The sequence below is a fragment of the Balaenoptera physalus genome, assembly GCF_965194825.1.
Source record: "Balaenoptera physalus genome assembly, chromosome: 11".
NCBI classification, from domain to species: domain Eukaryota; kingdom Metazoa; phylum Chordata; class Mammalia; order Artiodactyla; family Balaenopteridae; genus Balaenoptera; species Balaenoptera physalus.
The window spans coordinates 38,609,070-38,631,271 of record NC_138896.1 but is presented as its reverse complement, the minus strand read 5'-3'; the positions used below and the strand labels follow the sequence as shown (position 1 = coordinate 38,631,271).

General features: G+C 43.2%; 1 pseudogene across 1 annotated transcript; it reads left to right on the top strand.

Moving 5' to 3' along the window:
* Positions 1–1,944: 1,944 nt before the first annotated feature.
* Positions 1,945–9,664, top strand: LOC309637680 (large ribosomal subunit protein uL6 pseudogene; annotated as a pseudogene). Its single transcript has one exon. The product of its transcript is annotated as a large ribosomal subunit protein uL6 pseudogene (transcript).
* The last annotated feature ends 12,538 nt before the right edge of the window (positions 9,665–22,202 follow it).

The window sequence follows — 22,202 nt, the reverse complement described above, 5'->3', positions numbered from 1 at the left end:
TCTGTGCAGAGACACTGGCAGCTGCCCATGGCCAGGGCGGCTACGTGATGTGTGAGGCTCAGCAAGCAAGCAAAAGGCCCCTTGTTCAAAAAGTATTAAGAATTTCAAGACAAAGATGGCAGAGCATGAAACCAATCACAGGTCCTTCTCAGTGCAGAACCTGTGCAACTGTACAGGTTGCAGGGCCATGAAGGGGACTCTGATGGGGACAGTTGCCAGCCAAGTACCATGAGGAAAGATGACAGAGGAAGGGAGAGAGGGAGATTGAGAGAATATTTTTTTGAAATTTTTATTTAAGTATAACAAACAGAAAAGTGAATGAATCCTGACTACATGGCTTGATGAATTTTCACAAAGGGAGTAAAGTGTAACCAGCACCCAGATTAAGAAGCAGAACATCACCAGCACCCTAGAAGCCCCCCTCCTGCTTCTTATAGGTCCCACTATCCTGACTTCTAACACCTTAGATTATTTTTGCCTGTTTGGGGGCTTTATGTAAGTGGGAATTAGGTGGCATGTTTACTTTTATGTCTGGCCTTTTTCACTCTCTTTCATGTTTGTGAGATGCAGCCATGCTCCTGTGTGCAGCTGTAGCTGTAAATTCTCAGACTGGTGATACCAAATGTCAGAGTGGATGTGGGGCCACCTGATCTCTCATGTACTGCTGGTGGTGGGAGTGGACCATGGTACAGCTACTTTGGAAAACTGAGTAGTAACATCTAGTAAAGCTGACCCAGCACCTCTACACTTAGATACGTGCATAACAGAAATGCAGGCATGTGCTCCCCCAAAACAACATTTATAAGACTGCTTACATCAGCACTATTTGTAATAGCCAAAAACTCAAAAACTTGAAACTACTCAAATGCCCCAGAACAATAAGGTGAGCAAATAAATAAATGGTGGTATAGTCACAAAATGGATATTATTTCCTTCTGAGAGTCTGTATATTTGTTTGTTTAGAAAGACTATTTACCTTCTTGTGTGGCCTGGGTGTGCAACACGGGGACACAGAAGATAAACTTGCTCTTGAGTGAAAATGCAGAGGAGTGGGTAGAAGAGAGGGCTCCAGTCTCAGGAGCCATCGGTAGAGTAGCTCTAAGTGACATATTTAAGAGAAGAAGAATTTTCACAAGAGACACACCTGTCTATGTTTGGAGCCTCAATTCCCAGAAATCTGCCCGCAACATGGCAAGAGAATTTGCGTTATGGAAATGGAGCACACGTGCCTTTGGTGACTCCCAGGAGCAAAGAGCAAGAGTGTGAACACACCCTCCTTCCCAGGGCCACACCCTCTACCGGGAATCAACCAATGCAAGGTCCACCCCCCATCTGTGTTTGGACTCCAACCCCCCAAGTTTCCTGGAGGGATGTCTTCTTCCTTCTCCTCGGTGAGACATACCTGAAAGATTGTGACCTCACTCTTTCCCAAGCCAGGTAAGGATCAAGGACCAAAGTCCCCCGGCCAGAAGGTAGTCTCAGAATAGTCTTTTGGGGGGTATTCCCCGGCAGTCCAGTGGTTAGGACTCAGTGCTTTCACTGCCAAGGGCCCCAGGGTTCAATCCCTGGTCAGGGAACTAAGATCCCATAAGCCGTGTGGCGTGGCCAAAAAAAAGTCTTTTGGTTCCTGTGCAAAATAACTGTATTTAGGTCTTGTGCCTAAAGTACTCAATGAACCTCAGTCTCCATTCACACTCCCCTATCCCAATGACTTTTTGTCTCCCCAGTGTCTCCCAGAATCTCCCCTCCCTCAGTTGTTTCTGGGTCCCCACTGCAAGTGGGTGACTCAGGCGACCGTGACGATGGCCTGGCTTTGACATTTGCGCTGCAGCCCCAGCTCCTTAGCCCCAGTGGGCATACTAAGAAATAGTAGGAACAACAACAGCCATTTGTAAAATGTTTATCATATGTCAGGCCCTTTACATGCATTATTTATTTTTACCCCATAATAGTGTTTATAAAGTAGATAGTGTTGTTTTACAGATCTGGAAAGTGATGATCAAAATGATAAAATAGCTTTTTGCTGTATCTACTGTGAGAATGAAGACCATTCTCAGCAATCAGACTGTCGACATTCCAGAAAATGTCAACATTACTCTGAAGGGATGCATAGTTATTGTGAAGGGCCCCAGAGGTACCCTGCAGAGGGACTTCAATCACATCAATGTAGAACTCAGTCTCCTTGGAAAGAAAAAGAGGCTCCGGGTTGACAAATGGTGGGGGATTAGAAAGGAACTGGTGACTGTTTGCACTATCTGTAGCCATGTACAGAGCATGATCAAGGGTGTTACACTGGGCTTCCGTTGCAAGATGAGGTCTGTGCATGCTTACTTCCCCATCAACGTTGTTATTCAGGAGAATGCTTCTCTTGTTGAAATCCGAAATTTTTTGGGTGAAAAATATATCCGCAGGGTTTGGATGAGGCCAGGCGTTGCCTGTTCAGTATCTCAAGCCCAGAAAGATGAGTTGATTCTTGAAGGAAACAGCACTGAACTTGTGTCAAACTTGGCTGCTTTGATTCAGCAAGCCACAACAGTTGAAAACAAGGATATCAGAAAATTTTTGGATGGTATCTATGTTTCTGAAAAAGAAACAGTTCAGCAGGCTGAAGAATAAGATCTGAGTGATCCAGCTACAGAAACCGCAAGAGGCCAGACTCATTTGTGATATTTTAAAAATGAATAAAAGCTCTTTTGACTTGGGAAACAAACAAACAAAACAAAACAAAATGATAAACTAAGATGCTTAAGGGACACTGCTAAATGGCCGATTAAAAAAACCTGTTAGTCAATCTCCAAAACATGTCATTAACCATGGGACCCCATTGTTCTGCACCTCAGTTTTCACAGCTGTACAATGGGAATGTCAACGAAAAAATTAACCAGTCTAAGGAAGAAATGGAAATTTTTATTCGAGCCAAATTGAGGATTATAACCCAGGAACAGCCACTCAGAAAGCCCTGGGGACTGTTCTGCCCATTAGAGGTCAAAGCACAGTTATATAAGGTTTTGAGACAGAGGGCTGTACATTAAGTGACGTATTATTGACAGGTGACACAAAGTGAGTAGTGGGTCATGGGTCATGGTGGCCCCTTACAAGATTAAGAAGGAATGTTATAGTTTAAGGAGTTGTCTTGTTGGTGTTAGGAGAAAGTCGCTCCTTATGGTTGAGCAGGTATTTCTGCCAGTGGGGAGGTTTGGTTGATGCATGATGCAGACACACAATGCACAGCAGAGGGGAGAGAGGCGGCCAAAGGACAGAGAAAATTATTTATGTTTAAATTTTCCTTGACTTGCCTTAGAATGTGAAATTTTATTTCATCAGGAATAAATGATACTGACCATTCAGAATCACTGGGAAATTTCGAGGAAGCGATCCACGTGAGCACTTAGCCTGGGGCACAGAGTAGGCACTTGGGTACAGGCAGGGTTTGGTCTAGAGGAGCCCACAGTGGGGTCTCACCTGAGGGACTGGGGTCCACAACTCTCTCATGGAACTTGCTCCAAGCCTAACAGTGTGAGTGAAGCCAGCTGGAATAATTCCCTGCACTCCTCTTTCCTGTGCCCTAAGGTAGACATTGCCCCTCCTGCTATCTCCCCCTCCCGTGGCTCTGGCCAGGCTCCCCCACTCCCTGTATCAAAAAAGAAAGCACTTGGTCAATGATGGCTTACACTAGGGTTTCTCATCGTGGCTCTATTGACATTTTGGATAATTATTTGTTGTGTGGACGGTCCTATGCATTGTGGGATGTTTAGCACCATCCCTGGCCTTCACTCACTAGATGCCAGAAGTAACCCCCTTGCCATAGTGAAAACCAAAAATGTCTCCAGACATTGACAAAGGTCCCCTGGATGTCATCACCTCCATCTGAGAACTTCTGGCTTACACAATAATAACATACAATTATCTAATTCAACCAGGAGTCCCTGAAGGTAGGTGTAATTCCAGGTTTGGTGCAGCAGCTCAACGAAGCCAACAGGGACCAGCTTTATGCTGGTGCTCATCACCTCATGATCACAAGGTGGCTGCCACAGAACCCACTGTGCCATCATCACAATTCTATTCAAAGGCAGGCAAGAGGGGCAAAGTGGTGGTATCCTTCGTGGCTTCACCTTTAATCTGAAGAGTTTTCCCAGACACTTCTCAGCAGATCTCTCTTACGTTTTATTGGCCAAAACCGGTTATATGCCCACCCCTAGCTGCACAGGAGGCTGGGAAAATGACTAGGTGGCCAGAGAGAAGGGGGTTGGAAATGCGGTGGGCCCTCCATGATACGGCAGTATGGGCAGTCCTCGCACCTGCAGAAATTATTTTTTTGTCTGCTGTCCTCAATAAACTGTGAGCGCCTTTAGGGCGGAGCCCTCCTCAGGTTTTCCTCTGCATCCTCAGGACTTAGCCCAGTGCTCAGCACTAAAAAGGTGCTCAATCAATTCTTACTGAAAGAAAGAAAGAATGAATGAATGAATGAGTGAGTGGATGAGTGAATCAATCAATCAGTGATAAGACTTTCTTCCTTCCTTGCTTATATCACTAAGAGCCCTATATAGGCAGTTATTTATTCATATGCAAACTAAACTTGGTTTAACTACAAATAAGCCTATCATGCAAATGATAATGCAAACATCTCCCTGTTCCTCCAGCAACATGGTCTGATCCCTCTGGCCATTGGACTTGCTGTTCTCTTACCCAGAACATTCTTCCTGCCATCTCCCCTCATCCATCTTCACATGGCCAGCTCCTTCTCACTCTGTAGGTCTCTGCTTGGACAGAAATGCCTGTGAGAAGCTTTCCCTGAACTCCCCAGTTTGGCTCAGAGGCCTCTGCTCTATCCCCGTGGACCTCCCCTTGCTGTCCCATCCTAGCACTTGTCACCCTGTGTTGTGACTCTCTAGCAGGACAGTAAACACCCATGGGGACCAGAACAGCACGTCCTTCACTAGTAGGTTCGCCATAAACTTTTGTTGATTGAATCATTTATACCAAGGGCTGGCAAAAGTCTTATGTACAGGGACAGATGGTAAATAATTTTGGCTTTGTGGGCCATATTATCTCTGTTGCCACTATGCAACTCTGTGGCTGGAGCAAGAAGGTTGCCATAGGTAACATGAAAACAAATAAACCTAGCTGTGTTCCAATAAAATTTTATTTATGGGCATTGAATTTGAATTTCATATTAGTTTCACGTCATGAAATATTATTTTTTAAATTTTACTTTATTTAGTTATTTATTTTTATGTAGCAGGTTCTTATTAGTTATCTATTTTATGCATATTACTGTATACATGTCAATCCCAATCTCCCAATTCATCCCACCACCACCACCCCCGCTTTCCCCGCTTGGTGTCCATACGTTTGTTCTCTACATCTGCGTCTCTATTTCTGCCTTGCAAACTGGTTCATCTGTACCATTTTTCTAGATTTCACATATATGCGTTAATATATGATATTTGTTTTTCTGTTTCTGACTTACTTCACTCTGTATGACAGTCTCTAGGTCCATCCACGTCTCTACAAATGACCCAATGAAATACTATTCTTAAAAAAGTTTTTTTCAACCATCTGAAAAATGTAACAACCGTTCTCAAAGACTCTCAGGCCATACAAAAACAGGTGACAAAACATAGTTTACTGACCCTGATTAATACTGAGGGTCACATGCTTTGGGTTTTCCAAATCATTCCCAGGATGCAGCAGGATCACTTAGAGCAATAAATATAACAGTATTTCTTAATATCAAGCAGTAAATTAAACTTGAAAGTACACTAAATGACTTCGCCATCCCATACTTAGACTGTATTTAAGAAATCCAAGATGATTTAAGATTAAGGAATTGTTACTATCAAGGAACCATGTCAATAGGTTTAAACAACTGCTTGACAATTTCTATATGCAATCCTAATGGGAATTTTTAAAACTAGGCATGGAAGGGTATTTCTTTTTTTGTGATAAAAATTAATTATTTATCTTAAAAATATCCAAAATATTATTTAGATAAATGAAAGTAACCACTGGAAAAACTGAAAACAAAAATTGAGACCAGTTGCTTCAGGGATTGGAAGTGAGGGTAGTTTTCCTGCAATGCTAGGTTTCTTCAACTGGGTTTCACGTATTACTATGATGTGTTGAATGGTAGTGAGGCTGTAGGGATACAGGAATTCCATGCTCTGCTGGGGGTGGGGGAGCATGTGGACTGGTGCAGCCATTCTGGACAACAGTCAGGCAGTATTAGTGAAAACTGGAGTCCATATTCCCCAGGGACTAGCAATTCCACTCCTAGCCATTCTCACACAGCTACTTAAGGGCACCTGAATAAGGGTGTCCACGGCAGCACTATTTGTGTTAGCAGGGAGCTGAAAGATCTTGGGAGAAGGACAGATAAAGCGTAGTAGATGTACACCCTGGAGAATTATTTACATATTAGAGGCAACTGATTGGATGAACACATAGCAATGCGGAAGTATCCTAGAGATGTAGTGTTTACTGAAAAAAAGTAAGAAACAGAATGAGACGTACCAAATAACATTATGTAAATTAAAAATACAAACAGGCAAAACAACAATGCCAGGTTTGTAAGAACACATGCAAAAAGATACACATGCAACAATAAACAGGGTTCCTTAGGAAGAGAAAGACACACATGGGATAAACACATACAGGCGTCCCAAAGAGAGTGCAAAAGGGATTGCCTTCCCAGGATCCAGAGCCATTCCCAAAGATAACCAAATAAAAGAAAGACTTAGACAGTTGCCCTGAGGGCTGGCCATAGACCCTAACTGCAAATGCAGTGGAATCCACATTTCTGTCTAGCCACATCTAGTCATAAATGGGGTGCAACTGACATTTCTGTCTGACCATAGTTTGGGATCCCCAACCTGATGATTGCCAAGCCAAGTTCTAAGGACACAAAATGGGACAAACAAGAAGGTAAAAGCTATCACAGGAGAGAAAGGACCAATAACCAATGGATCTGGGTTTGGAAAGGCAGGGACAATATGAAATTTTTTTTTTTTCCCTCAACTGGGTACTATAGACAGAGATTCAGGAGAGCTGACTCTGGTAAGAATTCTCACCCTTCACTTGGCTTCTGCCAGTTTTTCTAGGATCCAATCTGCAGGCTCCAAAGTGAGTGGGGTTTAAAATACAGTGTAGCTCAGGTATTTACCAAAATTTGGCAAGGTTTTCCATTACTTCTAAATTTAGTTTCCCCTTGGCTATTTAAGGGAATAACTGGTAGTGAAACAGGAGGGAAGGGGGCAGGGCACAACCTTTAAAATAATGACATAGCCATAGTACATGACAAAAACTAGTGAGAACCAACTAGGTCCAAGATGGCGGAAGATTCGACTTCCAGTAGACCTTGAGCCTCATTATACGCTCATTATAATATATTAGCATGCTAAATGGCACACCCACCAGCACCATGACAGTTCTGAGGCTAACCATAAAAGGCCAAAAGTGGGTGGTGGCCCAGTTCCGGGAAATTCCCACCCCTTCCCCCAAATAATTGGAATAATCCTCCCACTCATTAGCCTATGAAATTACCAGCCCATAAAAAGTAACCATGCCATATTTTGAGGCTCTCTCTCACCTTCTGAGATGGCCCACACTCTGTCTGTGGAGTGTGTTACTCTCTTAAAAACATCCACTTTTTATGTATCACTTGTCTGAATTCTCTCGCGACGAAGAAAGAACCTCAAATTCACCGGGAACAGCAGCAGTTTACCAGAATATCCCTCAGAGTCCTGTCAACTCTGGGACAGACCAATATGGGGGCCATTCTTTTGAGGGTAGATATGAGGATAACTAACTTGGTGAATTTGTGTTTGCAGTCATGCAGTCTCTTCAGAGTAGAAAGGCAATTCAGACAGAGGATTAGTATCAATAGAATGAGTACCAAGTAAAGGAGGATAGAGGGGAGCAGTAGGCGCTACATCAGTCTCATAGTCTTCTGTTATATGTACCTTTTATATCTTTAATTTTTCATTAGCCTTTTGCAATGAATCTTTCAACGAAGTCTTCAAATTTTTGGAATTTTGAAGCTTCTTGGGGGTTTCTGCATGCCAATTAAAATAGCTATCCCATTCTGTTTGTTTGATTTGGGAACCCTTGTCTTCAAGTGCACCTCTTAAATGAATGATCTTGTCTAATTGGAACATTCCTCATAATGGCCACATTGTAATTCTAGGTTGTCTTCAGTAAGATTGGTCCATGCACATGTGGAGAAATCATAATTTTTTAAACATAAAACTGGCTGGGGTCCCTAAAGAGGGGGCCACCCTTAAAGCATTTAAATGACTGGGATCCCATTTTTGGAGTTTTCCCGAGAGTGAAGAAAAAAGTCCTAGAGAGCCGAAGGGATATGCTTAGGGTTGGAACTTGTGTTTTGTTTCACAGTGTGCCTTTCATGGGATACCTCTTTTTTCTGGCAGATGGCCTTTGCCCTATTTGCCCAACCTATGACCAGGTGTCCTTTGTTGCACAGAATTTTCTTGTGAGTGGTAAGAGGAAAACTGGAAAACTTGCTCACCTGTGACCATTTTATCCTTACACTCTTGTGCTTGGAGGATGGTTGTCTCTCATATACAGGTGGCGAGCACTCTGGCAGCATTTAGGTGCTCAATCTGTGTTCACCAATTTTAGTTTTTGGTTTGCTCTCAGGAAAATCCACTAGTTTAAATCTAAACCAAGTGTATTCTAATTTAGAAACCAAAAGAGCACTCACCAGAAGGACAATCTGTCCTTATCCAAATCCCGAATAAAGTTGGAGAGCTTGACTAAAAGGAGGGAGGTTGAAAGCCAAGAGGAGACTCACCAAGCCAGAAGAAGAAGGTGACTCTAAGGTGCATTGAGCTTAAGGGGCTCAGTGCAGGTAACTCGCTCAGTTCTGAGAGTCACTGTCCCTCCAGGGGTCATCTCCTTTGGATCTCACTTCTGACACCATTGAATGTCAACCTAAATAAGGAGGTAAACCGAGGCAATCTCAAATTACCAGAAACGAGTTTATTTGGGAGTAGCAGAAGAATTGCAATTTGGGAAATGCCTGTTGTAGCAAGCTACAGTCAATTGAGTCAACTGAGGGTTTGAGAAGGACTCTATTTATGGGCAAGGAGTGTAAAGAGTGGGGAAGTCCAGCCAGAGTCCAAGCAGTAAGTTCATTGGCTTAAGGATGGGGAGAGATTCTTGGCAAATGTTCTTTGGTAAGGAGATAAGCCTCAGTCTTCTGTAAATCAGACGTTTAATGGAAATCAGTCTCGCTGTTCTTAAGTACTGTTCTTCTGAGGGCACACATGTGAGATTCTCCATTTCATATTTTCATTCATCTTAGATTGAAATCCTTTATAGATATAGATATGGATTATACAGATATAGAAAGGCAATATTGGGCTTCCCTGGTGGCGCAGTGGTTGAGAATCTGCCTGCCAATGCAGGGGACACGGGTTCGAGCCCTGGTCTGGGAAAATCCCACATGCCGCGGAGCAACTAGGCCCGTGAGCCACAATTACTGAGCCTGCGCGTCTGGAGCCTGTGCTCCCGAGGCCGCGATAGTGAGAGGCCCGTGCACCGCGATGAAGAGTGGCCCCCACTTGCCACAACTAGAGAAAACCCGTGCACAGAAACGAAGACCCAACACAGCCAAAAATAAGTAAATAAATAAACTTAAAAATATATATATGGTATTTAATTTTTAAAAAAAGGCAATATTGTTATCACTTGTAAAAATATAATTATACAGCCAGAAAATTGGAACCTACTGAAAACTTTAAGAATAACACAAAAGAGCCTCTGTGCAAAATGAATACACAAAAAAGTCAAATCTTTCTATTTACTGTTATTTACTGTATTTTCTATTTACTATCTACTGTATTTCTATATAACCACTTAGAAGGTATGATGGCAGAAAATATTCCAGCCACAATAAGCAATTTTAAAATATTCTAATTACCCCTAAGAAGAAATGAATGAGATCCATAAATGATATGAAAGATGTGAGAAAATACAGAAACATCCATAGTCTTGAATGGAAAGCTGATGAAAAAAAAGTCAACTCTCTGTTAATTCATAGTTCATCACATTTCCAATTAAAATTCAAAAGAATTTGACACAGTTAGAATTTAGAAATTGAGGACTTCCCTAGTGGCACAGTGGTTAAGAATCTGCCTGCCAATGCAGGGCACACGGGCTCGATCCCTGGTACAGGAAGATTCCACATGCGGGGCTTCCCTGGTGGTGCAGTGGTTGAGAATCTGCCTGCTAATGCAGGGTACACGGGTCCGAGCCCTGGTCTGGGAAGATCCCACATGCGGTGGAGCAACTAAGCCCATGTGCCATAACTACTGAGCCTGCACTGTAGAGCCCGTGAGCCACAACTACTGAGCCTGCGAGCCACATCTACTGAGCCCATGTGCCACAACTACTGAAGGCCACTCGCCTAGAGCCTGTGCTCTGCAACAACAGAAGCCACCACAGTGAGAAGCCTGTGCACACACACACACCTCCTCCCCCACCAACTAGAGAAAGCCCCCACGAAGACCCATCGCAGCCAAAAATAAAAATAAATAAATTTATTTTAAAAATAAATAGAAATTGACAAAATTTCCCTGGCTACATATTTCACTGGAGAATTACTAGATGAGTTTACTATAAAAATTTTGGAAAAGAAAAATAATTGAAATGAGGAAGGGACATTTTCTCTGCTGGATAGTAAATGTATTATAAACAAAAAAGTAAAACAAGGCTGCATCCACAAGAATTAATGGGCAAATCAATCAGGAAAAAAAAAGAAAGCTCTGAAGCCACTCAAAATACCATACGAATTTATTGAGAAAGAAAGCTCACAAACCAAAAAGAAGAGGGGATTTATTACGCAGCAAATGGATGTTGGAGAAAGTGGCTGGAAATCAGAGGAGGATCAGTTTAGATCTACACTTTATGCTGTAGTATAAAACACTGTACTTTCCAGACGCATTAAACCATTACATATAACAATAACGTCACTTAAAAAAAAACTTTTTTAAAAAAAGGTAGATAACTAAATTTGGATGAAGGGCTTTGTAAGAATAAAAGCAATAATGAGAGGCTCGCCCCGCGCCCGGCACTCAGCTGGCTGGGCTGTGGCGGCGGCAGCGCTGAGGCTGCGCGCGGGAAGAGGGTCCGGATGCGTCCGCGCTCGGGCCCCGCCGCCCTCACCCGAGTCTCCGGGCGCTGAGAAGGGAGCGGTTCGAGCCTCCGGATGCCCTAGCACACCCCTGGCTGCTTCCGACACCGCCCTCCTTCGCTTCCCAGCCGCGGGCCTCGCTCGGCGCTAGACGACTCCGAGGGCTGCTGCTCTGTGCAGAGGATCCCTGCCGTCAGCCTCGCTCGCCGCCGGGCCCTGCAGGAGCCGCAGGAGCTCGGCGCTCGCCCTTCCTCGAGAATCTCTTGTCATCGGGTGGGAGCGGCGTCGGCGCGAGAGGCCCCTGGGCTGAGGCGGCGGTAGCTCCGCCGGCTCCCTCACGTCCGCGGGCGGAGACCCCCGGACTCCGCTGAGGAAATTCCGGTCCCCGTTCTTGGGGGCGCAGAGCAGTGAGTGCGCGGCTCCCCAGCACCGCCCCCAGTGCGGCCCTTCAGTCCGCGCCCAGCTCCACACCCCCCCCCCCCCACCCCCAGCCCTTGCCCGCGATCGTCGACCCCTCTTGGCCACCGGTTCCTCTTCGCGGCTGTCGAGGGTCAGGTTTTGACCGCCCGTCCCCTACTCCGCCGGCTCCTTTCCCGCAGCCCGGCCCTCTCCCGTCCACCTGCCTCCCCGGTCCTCACCCCGCCCAGCCCCAGACTCCAGTGCATCCCTTTCTTCCCGCCGTCGCGTGGTCTCACCAACCCCAGCTCCCTTCTTGAGCCCCACCCTGTTCCCTGCTCTCGTCCCAGTAGGTCAGCTCCGTGAGGCCCACCCGGGAAGCCCCACTCGAGGGACCCGGCCTCTTCCACCTTGAAAGGAGGGTGGGATCTGGCCGCTGTTTTCCCGAGGCCTGGCCCCCAGAAGTGCAGATCTTATGGAGAGTGGGAAGTGGAGGTTCTAGAAGATTCTTGGATTGTTTTCACCTGGATGGGGAATTGGTGTGGGTTATAGAGGATGTCTATTTGGATCGGAGGCGGCTTGAGGATGGAGTGGTTGGGGAGTGGGGGAGTGAGGGAGTGGCGGGGACAGGGGCGATTTTTGTCCCTTGGGTTGGGCTGTGGTTTATTGGAAAACCTCGTTTTCTTCTCTTGACTTCCATCACTGACAGTTCTTTTGGCAATGTTGATGCTTTTCCAGTCTCTGCCAGATGCAACGTCATTGATCGATTTACTTGGAAGTTTTCACACCTCACCTCTCCTTTTTCTCGTTTCAGCAGGAAGCAGTGTGTGATTCTCTTCACGGTGGGGCAAACAGGAGTTGCTGGGGAAATGCTAATTATTGAATTTCTTCTTGAATATTTTCCAATTATATATTTTAGATTCCTGTGAGAGAAGGCTTTAGAATAACAAACATCTTTGTTTTGTAGCGTTTCCTTTGGGGTTGGGGAGTAATAGAGAAGGAATAGACTTCATCATCTAGTTATCTCAATTAGAGTTAAGTATATAATACCATCTTGGCTAAATGATTCTTCTATGGTTAATATTCCATAGTATCTGATGAGTGAAATTGTTGTCTCATTTACCTGATCAGGCTTCTGCTGTGGCTGTACTTTGTATTAGATATAAGGTTCTAATTTTGCGATGGCTGTCTCTAAAATTACTTCTTGTGGTAATTCCAATTTTATGCTGTGTTATGCAAACTTCACACTCTACAATTTAGAGATTATCATCCTCCGTTGTTTTTCTCACACTTTTCCTGACTATCTTTAAAACTGAGACATTGAGAGATTAGTTCCTCCCAAGTCATCAGACATTGAGTTACCTGCTAGGTGTTTTAAGTTAGGCTATAGAAAACATTTATTTCTTTTGATTGGAAAGAAGATAACTGATATAAATTCAGAGCTTTTTTATTACTACCTTGAACTATTTATACTAATTTGTATGGCATTAAAGTAGGTTAGTAATAGTGGCAAAATTGCTTCCAGTTAGACCTGGAAATCATTCTTCTCCTTTCATACATAATCCTTTCTCCCTGTCCCCCTTACCAAGTCTCCTCTTTGCTTATTTTTCTTGAAGTCAGTATAAACTTGTTTCTTGAAGTAAGCAACCTAGTAAGACCTATGAGGTTGATCCTTGCCCAGGCATTTTATGACAATTTCAGGACAGCGCCATACATAAAATGTAGCCTATTGGTCATTATTGTTAAATAGAATCTAAAGTGCTTATTGTGCACTCCAGGGATGTTATTGCCTGCTTATGTTGTGATGCAGAGTTATTTAGTTTGCATGAAAAACCCATTGATCTCTGTCCTAGGAAGATTTTAGTATGAATAGAGATCATAACTTAAGTATCTGCAGGTTTTCTTTGAATTTCTTGAGTTATATTTTAATTCACATTGCAGAGTTTTATGGCTTCTCATTTCTTAATTTCTTTAAGTCTTTACTAACTCCCCTCCCTTCCACTGTCATTCCTGAAGCCATCTTATATATATATATATATTTTTTTAATTAATTAATTTATTTATTTATTTTTGGCTGTGTTGGGTCTTCGTTTCTGTGCGAGGGCTCTCTCTAGTTGCGGCGAGCGGGGGCCACTCTTCATCGCGGTGCGCGGGCCTCTCACCGTCACGGCCTCTCCTGTTGTGGAGCACAGGCTCCAGACGCGCAGGCTCAGTAGTTGTGGCGCACGGGCTCAGCTGCTCCGCGGCATGTGGGATCTTCCCAGACCAGGACTCGAACCCGTGTCCCCTGCATTGGCAGGCAGACTCTCAACCACTGCGCCACCAGGGAAGCCCTTATATATATATTTTTAAAGTATCCCTGATTTTTTTAGAACAGTTTAAGATTTACAGAAAAATTAAGATTATGCAGATAGCCCCATCCAGTCTCCCGTTATTAACATCTTACATTAGTATGGTACATTTGTTATAATTAATGAGCCAATATTGATACATTATTAACTAAAATCTGTAGTTTATTCAGACTTCCTTAGTTTTTGTTTTTTTCTGCTTCATCATTCCATTCAGGATACCACATTACATTTGGTTGTCCTGTCTCCTTAAGCGCCTCTTAAATTTTTTTTTTTTTTAGTATCATGTTTACATGCTTTTTAACTCTGTGGAACTGTGAGGTTAATTATCTTCTGAGGCTACTATATTGCTAAGTAATACCATCCAATAGCTTTGACAATGAGAGATTGATCTCTGTTTTCACTGGCAGTGTCTGTAGTTTTCTTATACATTAGCAAAGCTCTGTAGAATCTATGTCATCTTTTTTTTTTTTTTTTAATTTTTGGCTGCTTTGGGTCTTTGTTGCTGCACGCTGGCTTTCTCTAGTTGCGGTGAGCGGGGGCTACTCTTCGTTGTGGTGCTCAGGCTTCTCATTGCGGTGGCTTCTCTTGTTGCGGAGCATGGGCTCTAGGCACGCAGGCTTCAGTAATTGTGGCACGCAGGCTCAGTAGTTGTGGCACATCGTCTTGGTTGCTCCGCGGTATGTGGAATCTTCCCAGACCAGGGCTCGAACCCGTGTCCCCTGCATTGGCAGGCGGATTCTTAACCACTGCATCACCAGGGAAGTCCCAGAATCTATGTCATCTTGATGTAACTCTTCATGAATTTTTTATTTTTAGGTTTTAGGATTCCACAATTCAGCTTTCAAAGACTAATCTGTAGCAAAGCCTTGTTTGTCTCCTTAATAGCATTTACCACACTTATAATTCTTATTTTTTGTGTGTTTGTTTTTGTCTGTTTCCCACAGCAGAATACAAGTCCCATGATGATTAAAAACTATTATTGTTTTTGTTCATTGTATCCCCAGTGCCTAGAAGAGTGCCAGGCTTGTAGTGGGTACTCAGAAAATTTGGTGAATGAATGATGGTTGAATCTAATAGTAACCAAAGCTAGTAGTCATCTTTGCTATAGTGAAGTCTATGTTTTTTCCTTATGCAATTAATAGTTTAACAATAACATTTTATACTTACATTATTTGATTGTATACAGGGATACTCCAGATCCTCAGGGGGCAGGGAACTCAATAATTTATAGCCTTTACCACATCACTAAAAAAAAATACGACTGACCAGAATTTTATACTTCTTTTTTTGAGTTAAACAAAATTGTTTTGTTAAAGTTATTGTTAAATTATTTGCTGTTAGTATAGCACCTAAAAGTATGTCAGATGATTATGCAAGACGTGTTCATGGAACAGATTTGAAGTTAGGCAGACTGCTTTATTTAGCTTTTCAAAAATTTAAGGTGCTATGCTCTATAATGAAGATGAATTGTTTTCAGTATATGAAGCCTCATATTGAATTAATGACATCAGTCTTGGTAATCTTCCTGTAAACTCTTATGGTTTCTTTATATTTCACTAGTATACATGGTTCAATAAAGGAATGTTGAAATAAAAACAAAAACCAACAATAATGAGAGGAATCACATAAGAAAAGAATGGTAGACTTTACAAGTCAAAGTTATAAACTTTTGCCCATCAAAAACACCATAAAAGGTTAAAAGACAAATAACAAAACTAGAAAAAATTATTTGCAATGAATAATACAGGCAATACTCTCCTTATTTTATAAAGGATGCAAAAATAAATACAAATTTAAAAGTAATCAATAAGCACATAATAAACATTTAACTTCATTGTCAGTGTTTAACTCCACCTCATAAACACAGTTTACTTTCATTTATATATGTTATGACACAACATTAAGTAGAAAAATCGGGATATAAAACTGCATGTGCAGAGTAATCCAAATGATGTTAAAACATACACATGGGGGCTTCCCTGGTGGCGCAGTGGTTGAGAATCTGCCTGCCAATGCAGGGGACGCGGGTTCGGGCCCTGGTCTGGGAAGATCCCACATGCCGCGGAGCAACTAGGCCCGTGAGCCACAATTACTGAGCCTGCGCATATGGAGCCTGTGCTCGGCAACGAGAGGGGCCGCGATAGTGAGAGGCGGGCGCACCGCGATGAAGAGTGGCCCCTGCACCGCGATGAAGAGTGGCCCCCGCACCGCGATGAAGAGTGGCCCCCGCTTGCCACAACTAGAGAAAGCCCTCGCACAGAAACGAAGACCCAACAAAGCCATACATACATAAATAAAAAGAATGTAAGCAGACAAGAATAGCATTAAAAAAATTTGAAAAAAAAAAAAACCCATACACATGTGGTTTTTAGTTTTTGTTTGTTTGTTTTTTAAGCCCCATGACATGGGGCCTCTTAATTTCTTTTTTTTTTTGACTTGTGGGATCTTAATTCCCTGACCAGGGATTGAACCCAGGGCCATGGCAGTGAAAGCGCCGAGTCCTAACCACTGGACCATCAGGGAACTCCCTACACGTGTGTTTTTTTTAAATGGAAATACAACCACCTAAATATTTTAGATAACTTCCCTTTGGAATTATAGATGGCTTTATTTTTTTTTATTCTTTGCCACTTTTCTATAGTAAATGTATATTATTTACATATCCTGTTATTGACATTTTTTTAATTAATTTATTTTTGGCTGCGCTGGGTCTTCGTCACTGTGCACGGGCTTTCTCTAGTTACAGTGAGTGGGGGCTACTCTTTGTTGCAGTGTGTGGGTTTCTCATTGCTGTGGCTTCTCTTGTTGCGGAGCACAGGCTCTAGGTGCGCAGGCTTCAGTAGTTGTGGCACGCGGGCTCAGTAGTTGTGGCTCACAGGTTCTAGAGCACAGGCTCAGTAGTTGTGGCGCACAGGCTTAGATGCTCCGCGACACGTGGGATCTTCCAGGACCAGGGATCGAACGAGTGTCCCCTGCATTGGCAGGCGGATTCCTAACCACTGCACCACCAAGGAAGTCCCCTGTTACTGAAAATTAGTTAACAGTATAGTATTTCCCTGGCTGGTCCCCACCGGGCAAATTATAGAAATGGCTTGCCCCTTTAGCAAAGCGGGTTTGAAGGGAGGATTCCTGGAGTATCTCCCCCAGTGACAGCTTCCAGTTTGCTATGTCTCACAGGAAGCTTCCTTCCTGTCCACATGGGGTCTCAAACATGTCACCCTGGAGAAACTCTGGCTGTGAGCTAGGCCCTGTCTGTCACGACCTCCCTCCCAAAGAGAATGCCAAGCAGTGGCTCTGGCTTTCTGGCTACTGAACAAACCCAAATCAAATCTTCCCATTTGGGAGGGTTCGTGGGGAGGACAAGGCCTGGGAGTGACAATAAGCAGAGGGGAAGAGAGGAGTTTCAAGAAGGCCCTGTTCCTCAGTAGCTGGCCGCCTGACCCCAGATGCCTGTCTATTTCTCCTTCCATTCAGCATCCCAGTTTCCTTTGCAAATGGGCTTCATTACACCCATCTTCCTGCCAGGTCTAGACTGAAATGATGCAGTTTAGTCCCCAGGAGCTGGGACCTCTTTTACAGATAGGAGGTTATGCAAATTATTAGGCAAAGAGAGATTTGCAACATGCCAGGAATAATTGCGGTAGCTCGAAGGGAAATGAGAGCAGCAACTGTCCTCAGTCCCAGTGGATCCCTCTCTTTAGTGGGTTGAGCAATGACCCCCAAAAGCATATGTCCAAGTCCTAACCCCTGGAATCTGTGAATGTGACCTTATGGGAAAAAGTGTTTGTGGATGTAATTAAGTTAAGGACCTCAAGATGAGAGATCCTGGATTTAGAGTGGGCCCTAAATCCAATGACAGGTGTTCTTACAAGAGAAAAGCAGAAGGCTATTTTAGGTACACAGAGGGAAGATGGCCACGTAAAGATGGAGGCAGAGATTGGCGTGAAGCATCTACAAACCAACGGATGCCAAGGATTACCATTAGAGTCTAGGAGAAAGGCATGGAATGGATTTTCTCTCAGAGCCTCCAGAGGGAACCAACCCTGTTGAAACCTTGATTTTGGACCTCTGGTCTCCTGTGAGAGAATAAATTTGTTATTTTAAGCCCCCAAATTTGTGGCAACTTGTTACGGTAGCTACGGGGAACTAATATACACTCTTTCACAGACGGCCATTCAGCAGTCTCCAGGGTCTCCAGGTGCCAGCACCCCTACCCAGCTAACTCTGATCCAGGTTCACGATTCAGCTGCCCATCTCCTTTGAGTCAGGAACCCACTGGGACAGTCCTCTTCCTGCTGGAGGAAGCACTTAGGGGCACTCACTTTAATTGTCTGTCCAGCAGAAGGGGTGTGTGACAGACAGATGACAGTGCCATCCTGTTCCTTTCAAAGTGTTCCCTTTATGGGCTCTAAAAAATAAGCAAATAAAATGAAATAAAAGAGAAAATAATTCATCTTGAAATAAAAAATGTGAAACGAGTATTGAGGAAACTAAAGCCAAATTTGATCCCTAGAGCGTTACTCACAGCTTTTTTCGGCCCTTAGTGACTTTCATTCTTAGTTAGCGCTGACCTTCCACTTAAGTATGGGGTAGGACCAGGTTTCCACCTGCAGAGGTTGCCCACAAGGTGAGACTTGAGGGCCAGTCTCTTCTGACACTTCTGAAATTCCCTGGGGAACCTTATCAGATGGTGGGATTTCAGGCACTAGGATCCAACCCAGAAGGAACTGTGTTTCAAGGAATACGTGGACCTTCGCATTAGCAGGTGACTGTGGTCTCAATTGATAAGTAAAATCACTCTACTTCCACCAGGGAACCAGAAAATGAGCTATCCAGGACAGACTTTGAAAGTCTTATCTTATCAAAGCAAGAGCCTTATTGACAGGCAGGCAAGCCTGTTGGGCTAACTTTGCTGAGAGCAGAGCTGTTGCACTGCTATAATAATGCATATCTGTGTATGAGACTTAAAACACCAGGGACCCCAAAACACCCTGACATGTGGGAGAGAGTCACTGTTTTGAATATGCTCCTCTGGGATACTTTTAATAGAAAATAGCATCGTCTCATTTATTATTATCATCATCTTCTTCACAGATGGGCGCATTCAATATATACTGTTCCACAGCTTGCTTTTTTTTTCCCCTAGATGTTCTTGTGGTGGTGGTTCCACAATAAACATTGTCTTAAGGGAGTTTTTGGCCAAAGAGCAGGGAAGACCCCCTTCTCCCTTCCAAGCCCCAGATAGTTTCTTTTTTTAACTCAGTGTGTGAAAGGGTTCAGAACTCCAAGAAACAGTCAATACTCAGGAGGGGTGTTCAGCAATGTCCCTGTATTTCCCACGCAAGGTGACATGAAGAAAATTGCATTTTACACACACTGGCTCCTCAGCCTTCTGCAGATAACTTTTCTCCTTGAAATTTTCAAAAGTTGGAGTGGAACTCCCAGCCCCCACTCCCAACTCAACTTAGGCAAGCAGTGGGGAGGGGAGGGGACAAGGGGGTGGGCCCGAATCAGCTTGTCCACAGCTAGGTCACTACCTCCCTCTCCAAGGTAACACCCCTCCCTCTTTTAAACCCAAGGTGGTTGACAATTAGGACATCCAAGTTCAACTTTTCCTTTTTCACTTGAGGCACTGAGAGGTAAGTAAAATTCTCATGACTTAATGGAAGACATGAAGACTAGAGAATATCCCATGCTTTTAGTTTAATTCCTTGATACAGCTTATATAAATTATCTTATATAACAAAACCTAAGCCTCGCTGTGCCATGTTCTCTGAATCACGGTTTTACCAATTCCAAACATTCGTAGACAAGGATAGCATCAACATTTGGCAAATGACCAAGAGACCCCCAGCCCTGCACCTGGGTTCCACATGTCCATTCCACGTCACTACTTACAGATCTGCTTTTCTTTACATTAGCTGCATAGTATTTCATTGTATTTATTTATCCAAACCCCATCGCTAGCCATTTGCATCTTTCCCAAGCTTTTGTGATTGTAACCCAGTGCTTCAGAGAATCTCTCTTTAAATATATTTTTGTATTATGTGAGAACATTTCTGAAAGGTATATTCTTAGAAATAGAATGGCTGAGTTAAAAGGGAGACACGTTTAAATCTTTGGTAGACTCTACCGAATTCCCTTCCAAAACTTTGCACCTCTTCACACCTCCAGCTGTGGTTTGTGAGTGTGGCTGCTTCTTCCCACTTACAACACCACTGAACCTGTTCATTGCTGTCAATCCAAGAGTCACTCACTGTTGTTTGAATTATTCGATTATTAGTGAAGCTAAGCATCTTCTCAGATGCTTCTTGGACTCGGAGTTTATTCTTGAGCAGCTGGTTCTTTAATTGAAAAGAAATATTCAACTTATCAAGTTATATTGTTTCCTCCAGGAAGTGCTCATTATTCTCAAGAGAATATAAGGAAGCTCTTGCTTCCCATAACGCACAGGAGTTTCTCACTTCCTGTAGAGAAAGCAATTATTCACTTCAGTGTCAGCCAAATGCAAAGCACTCAAGAGTCAGATATGAGCACTTCTCAAAGGAAAACCACTTCTCCACATTTCAAGGGCTTGTGTCACAGATAGGGCTTCAGGGGTAAATTTATAGACTTCACAGATGGGAAAAAGTCATTTTACACTGCAGATACAAATTTTACACAGATACACAAAAAAAGGACCATCAGTTGTTTACCTCAAGTAAGTATTGAGCAAAGTTAAATGTACTTTAATATATTAAATGTTAAATTTATTTAAATTTTATGAAATATTAAAATCTTGATTGTCCTGATGGATTGACCCCATTCACATTCATCCCAACCTCCTCCAAGGGTCTCTTCCTCTACCTCATAGGCTGGAAAACTGAAAAGTACATTTCCCAGATCTTTCTGTGGATTTAGCTGCTGCTGGAACAAGCAAGATTAAGAGAAGCTGTGTACTTTTTAGCAGCAGGATTCCAGCATGTTGCTGTCTGGTGGTGGTGTTCTGGAACATTGCTGGAGGTCCTACCCGGAACCCACTTCTCCAGCCCTTCCAATGACTTTGTAAACCTCTGATTCATTTTCTGCTAAAATTAGCTGACATAGTTTCTGTTTTCCTCCAACTGAACCCTGACTGATACAGCTCACAAATACTTATCTTGAAGGAGCCATGCGAGATATGAGAAAGAAAAGTCTAGACAAATGGCCATGTGGGCATGAATCACACTTATTATGATTTTCCTAATAGCACTTTAATCAGATACCTCGTCCCTGTAGGAAATTTGAAAAGTACATAAAGCATGCAAAGAATGAAATAAAAACCATCTGTTATTCCACAAGAATCAAATATTGATGAGAAGAAAACATTCAGCCCCTCTGAAATGCTGGTCCTAATCATCAGCTGCTGCTGTTTATTTGAATGCAGAATGACCAGCTCAGCCAAGGGGAACCTGGGCTGATTTTGGTGCTCACATCTAATTTGAGAATGCAGAGCAGCTCCCAGCCACTTCCCAATAATAAGGGAGAAAAGTTGTGGCAGCAGAATGTGATAATAATAACTTATCCAATTTGTCTCCTAGTTCTAACCCATAGATCTGGCAGCAGTAGTGGGAGGCTGAGTATCTGTACTCCTTCTCTCTTCAATCATCCTCCCTGGACCCACAATGACCACTCCCCATGCCTGGAGAGGGCCCTTCATATGCCTTTAGCCCAAGCTAACCTGAAGTCTGTTTGTCTACTTATTGAAACTGGGCCTCTTCTTCCCATTTTTCATCCAAGGCCAGAGTTTCCTTCCAGAGATCTCCTTCCTCTGTGTCCAAGAGAAAATAATAATAACTATCATTTATTGAATACTCTAAGCTACCATGTAGTTAATCCTTATAAGAACCCTACAAAGTAGAGATTATTTTCATTTTACAGATGAGAGGCTCACAGTCAATTTCCTAACATTTCACAGTTCAGAAGAGGTGGAAGCAGGATTCAAACTCACAACAATCAGGATTCAAAGTCTGGGTTTTAATTTTTATGCTGTGTCCCACTCCTGTATCCCTAGGAAAGTGCCCCTGACCTGCTGCTCTCTTAGAGGAAACTGACACTCTACACAGAGGCTCTATTTGCTCATAAACTCTTTTTCTCTTTAGTAACACCTTTACTGAGCTCTAATTCAGATGCCATAAAGTTCACCATTTTAAAGTGTGCAATTCAGCGGTTTTTAGTATATTCATACAGTTGTGTGTCAATTGCCACTGTCTAATTCCAGAACGTTTTCATCACTCTGAAAAGAAATCCCATACCCATTAGCTGTCACTTGCCATTTCCTC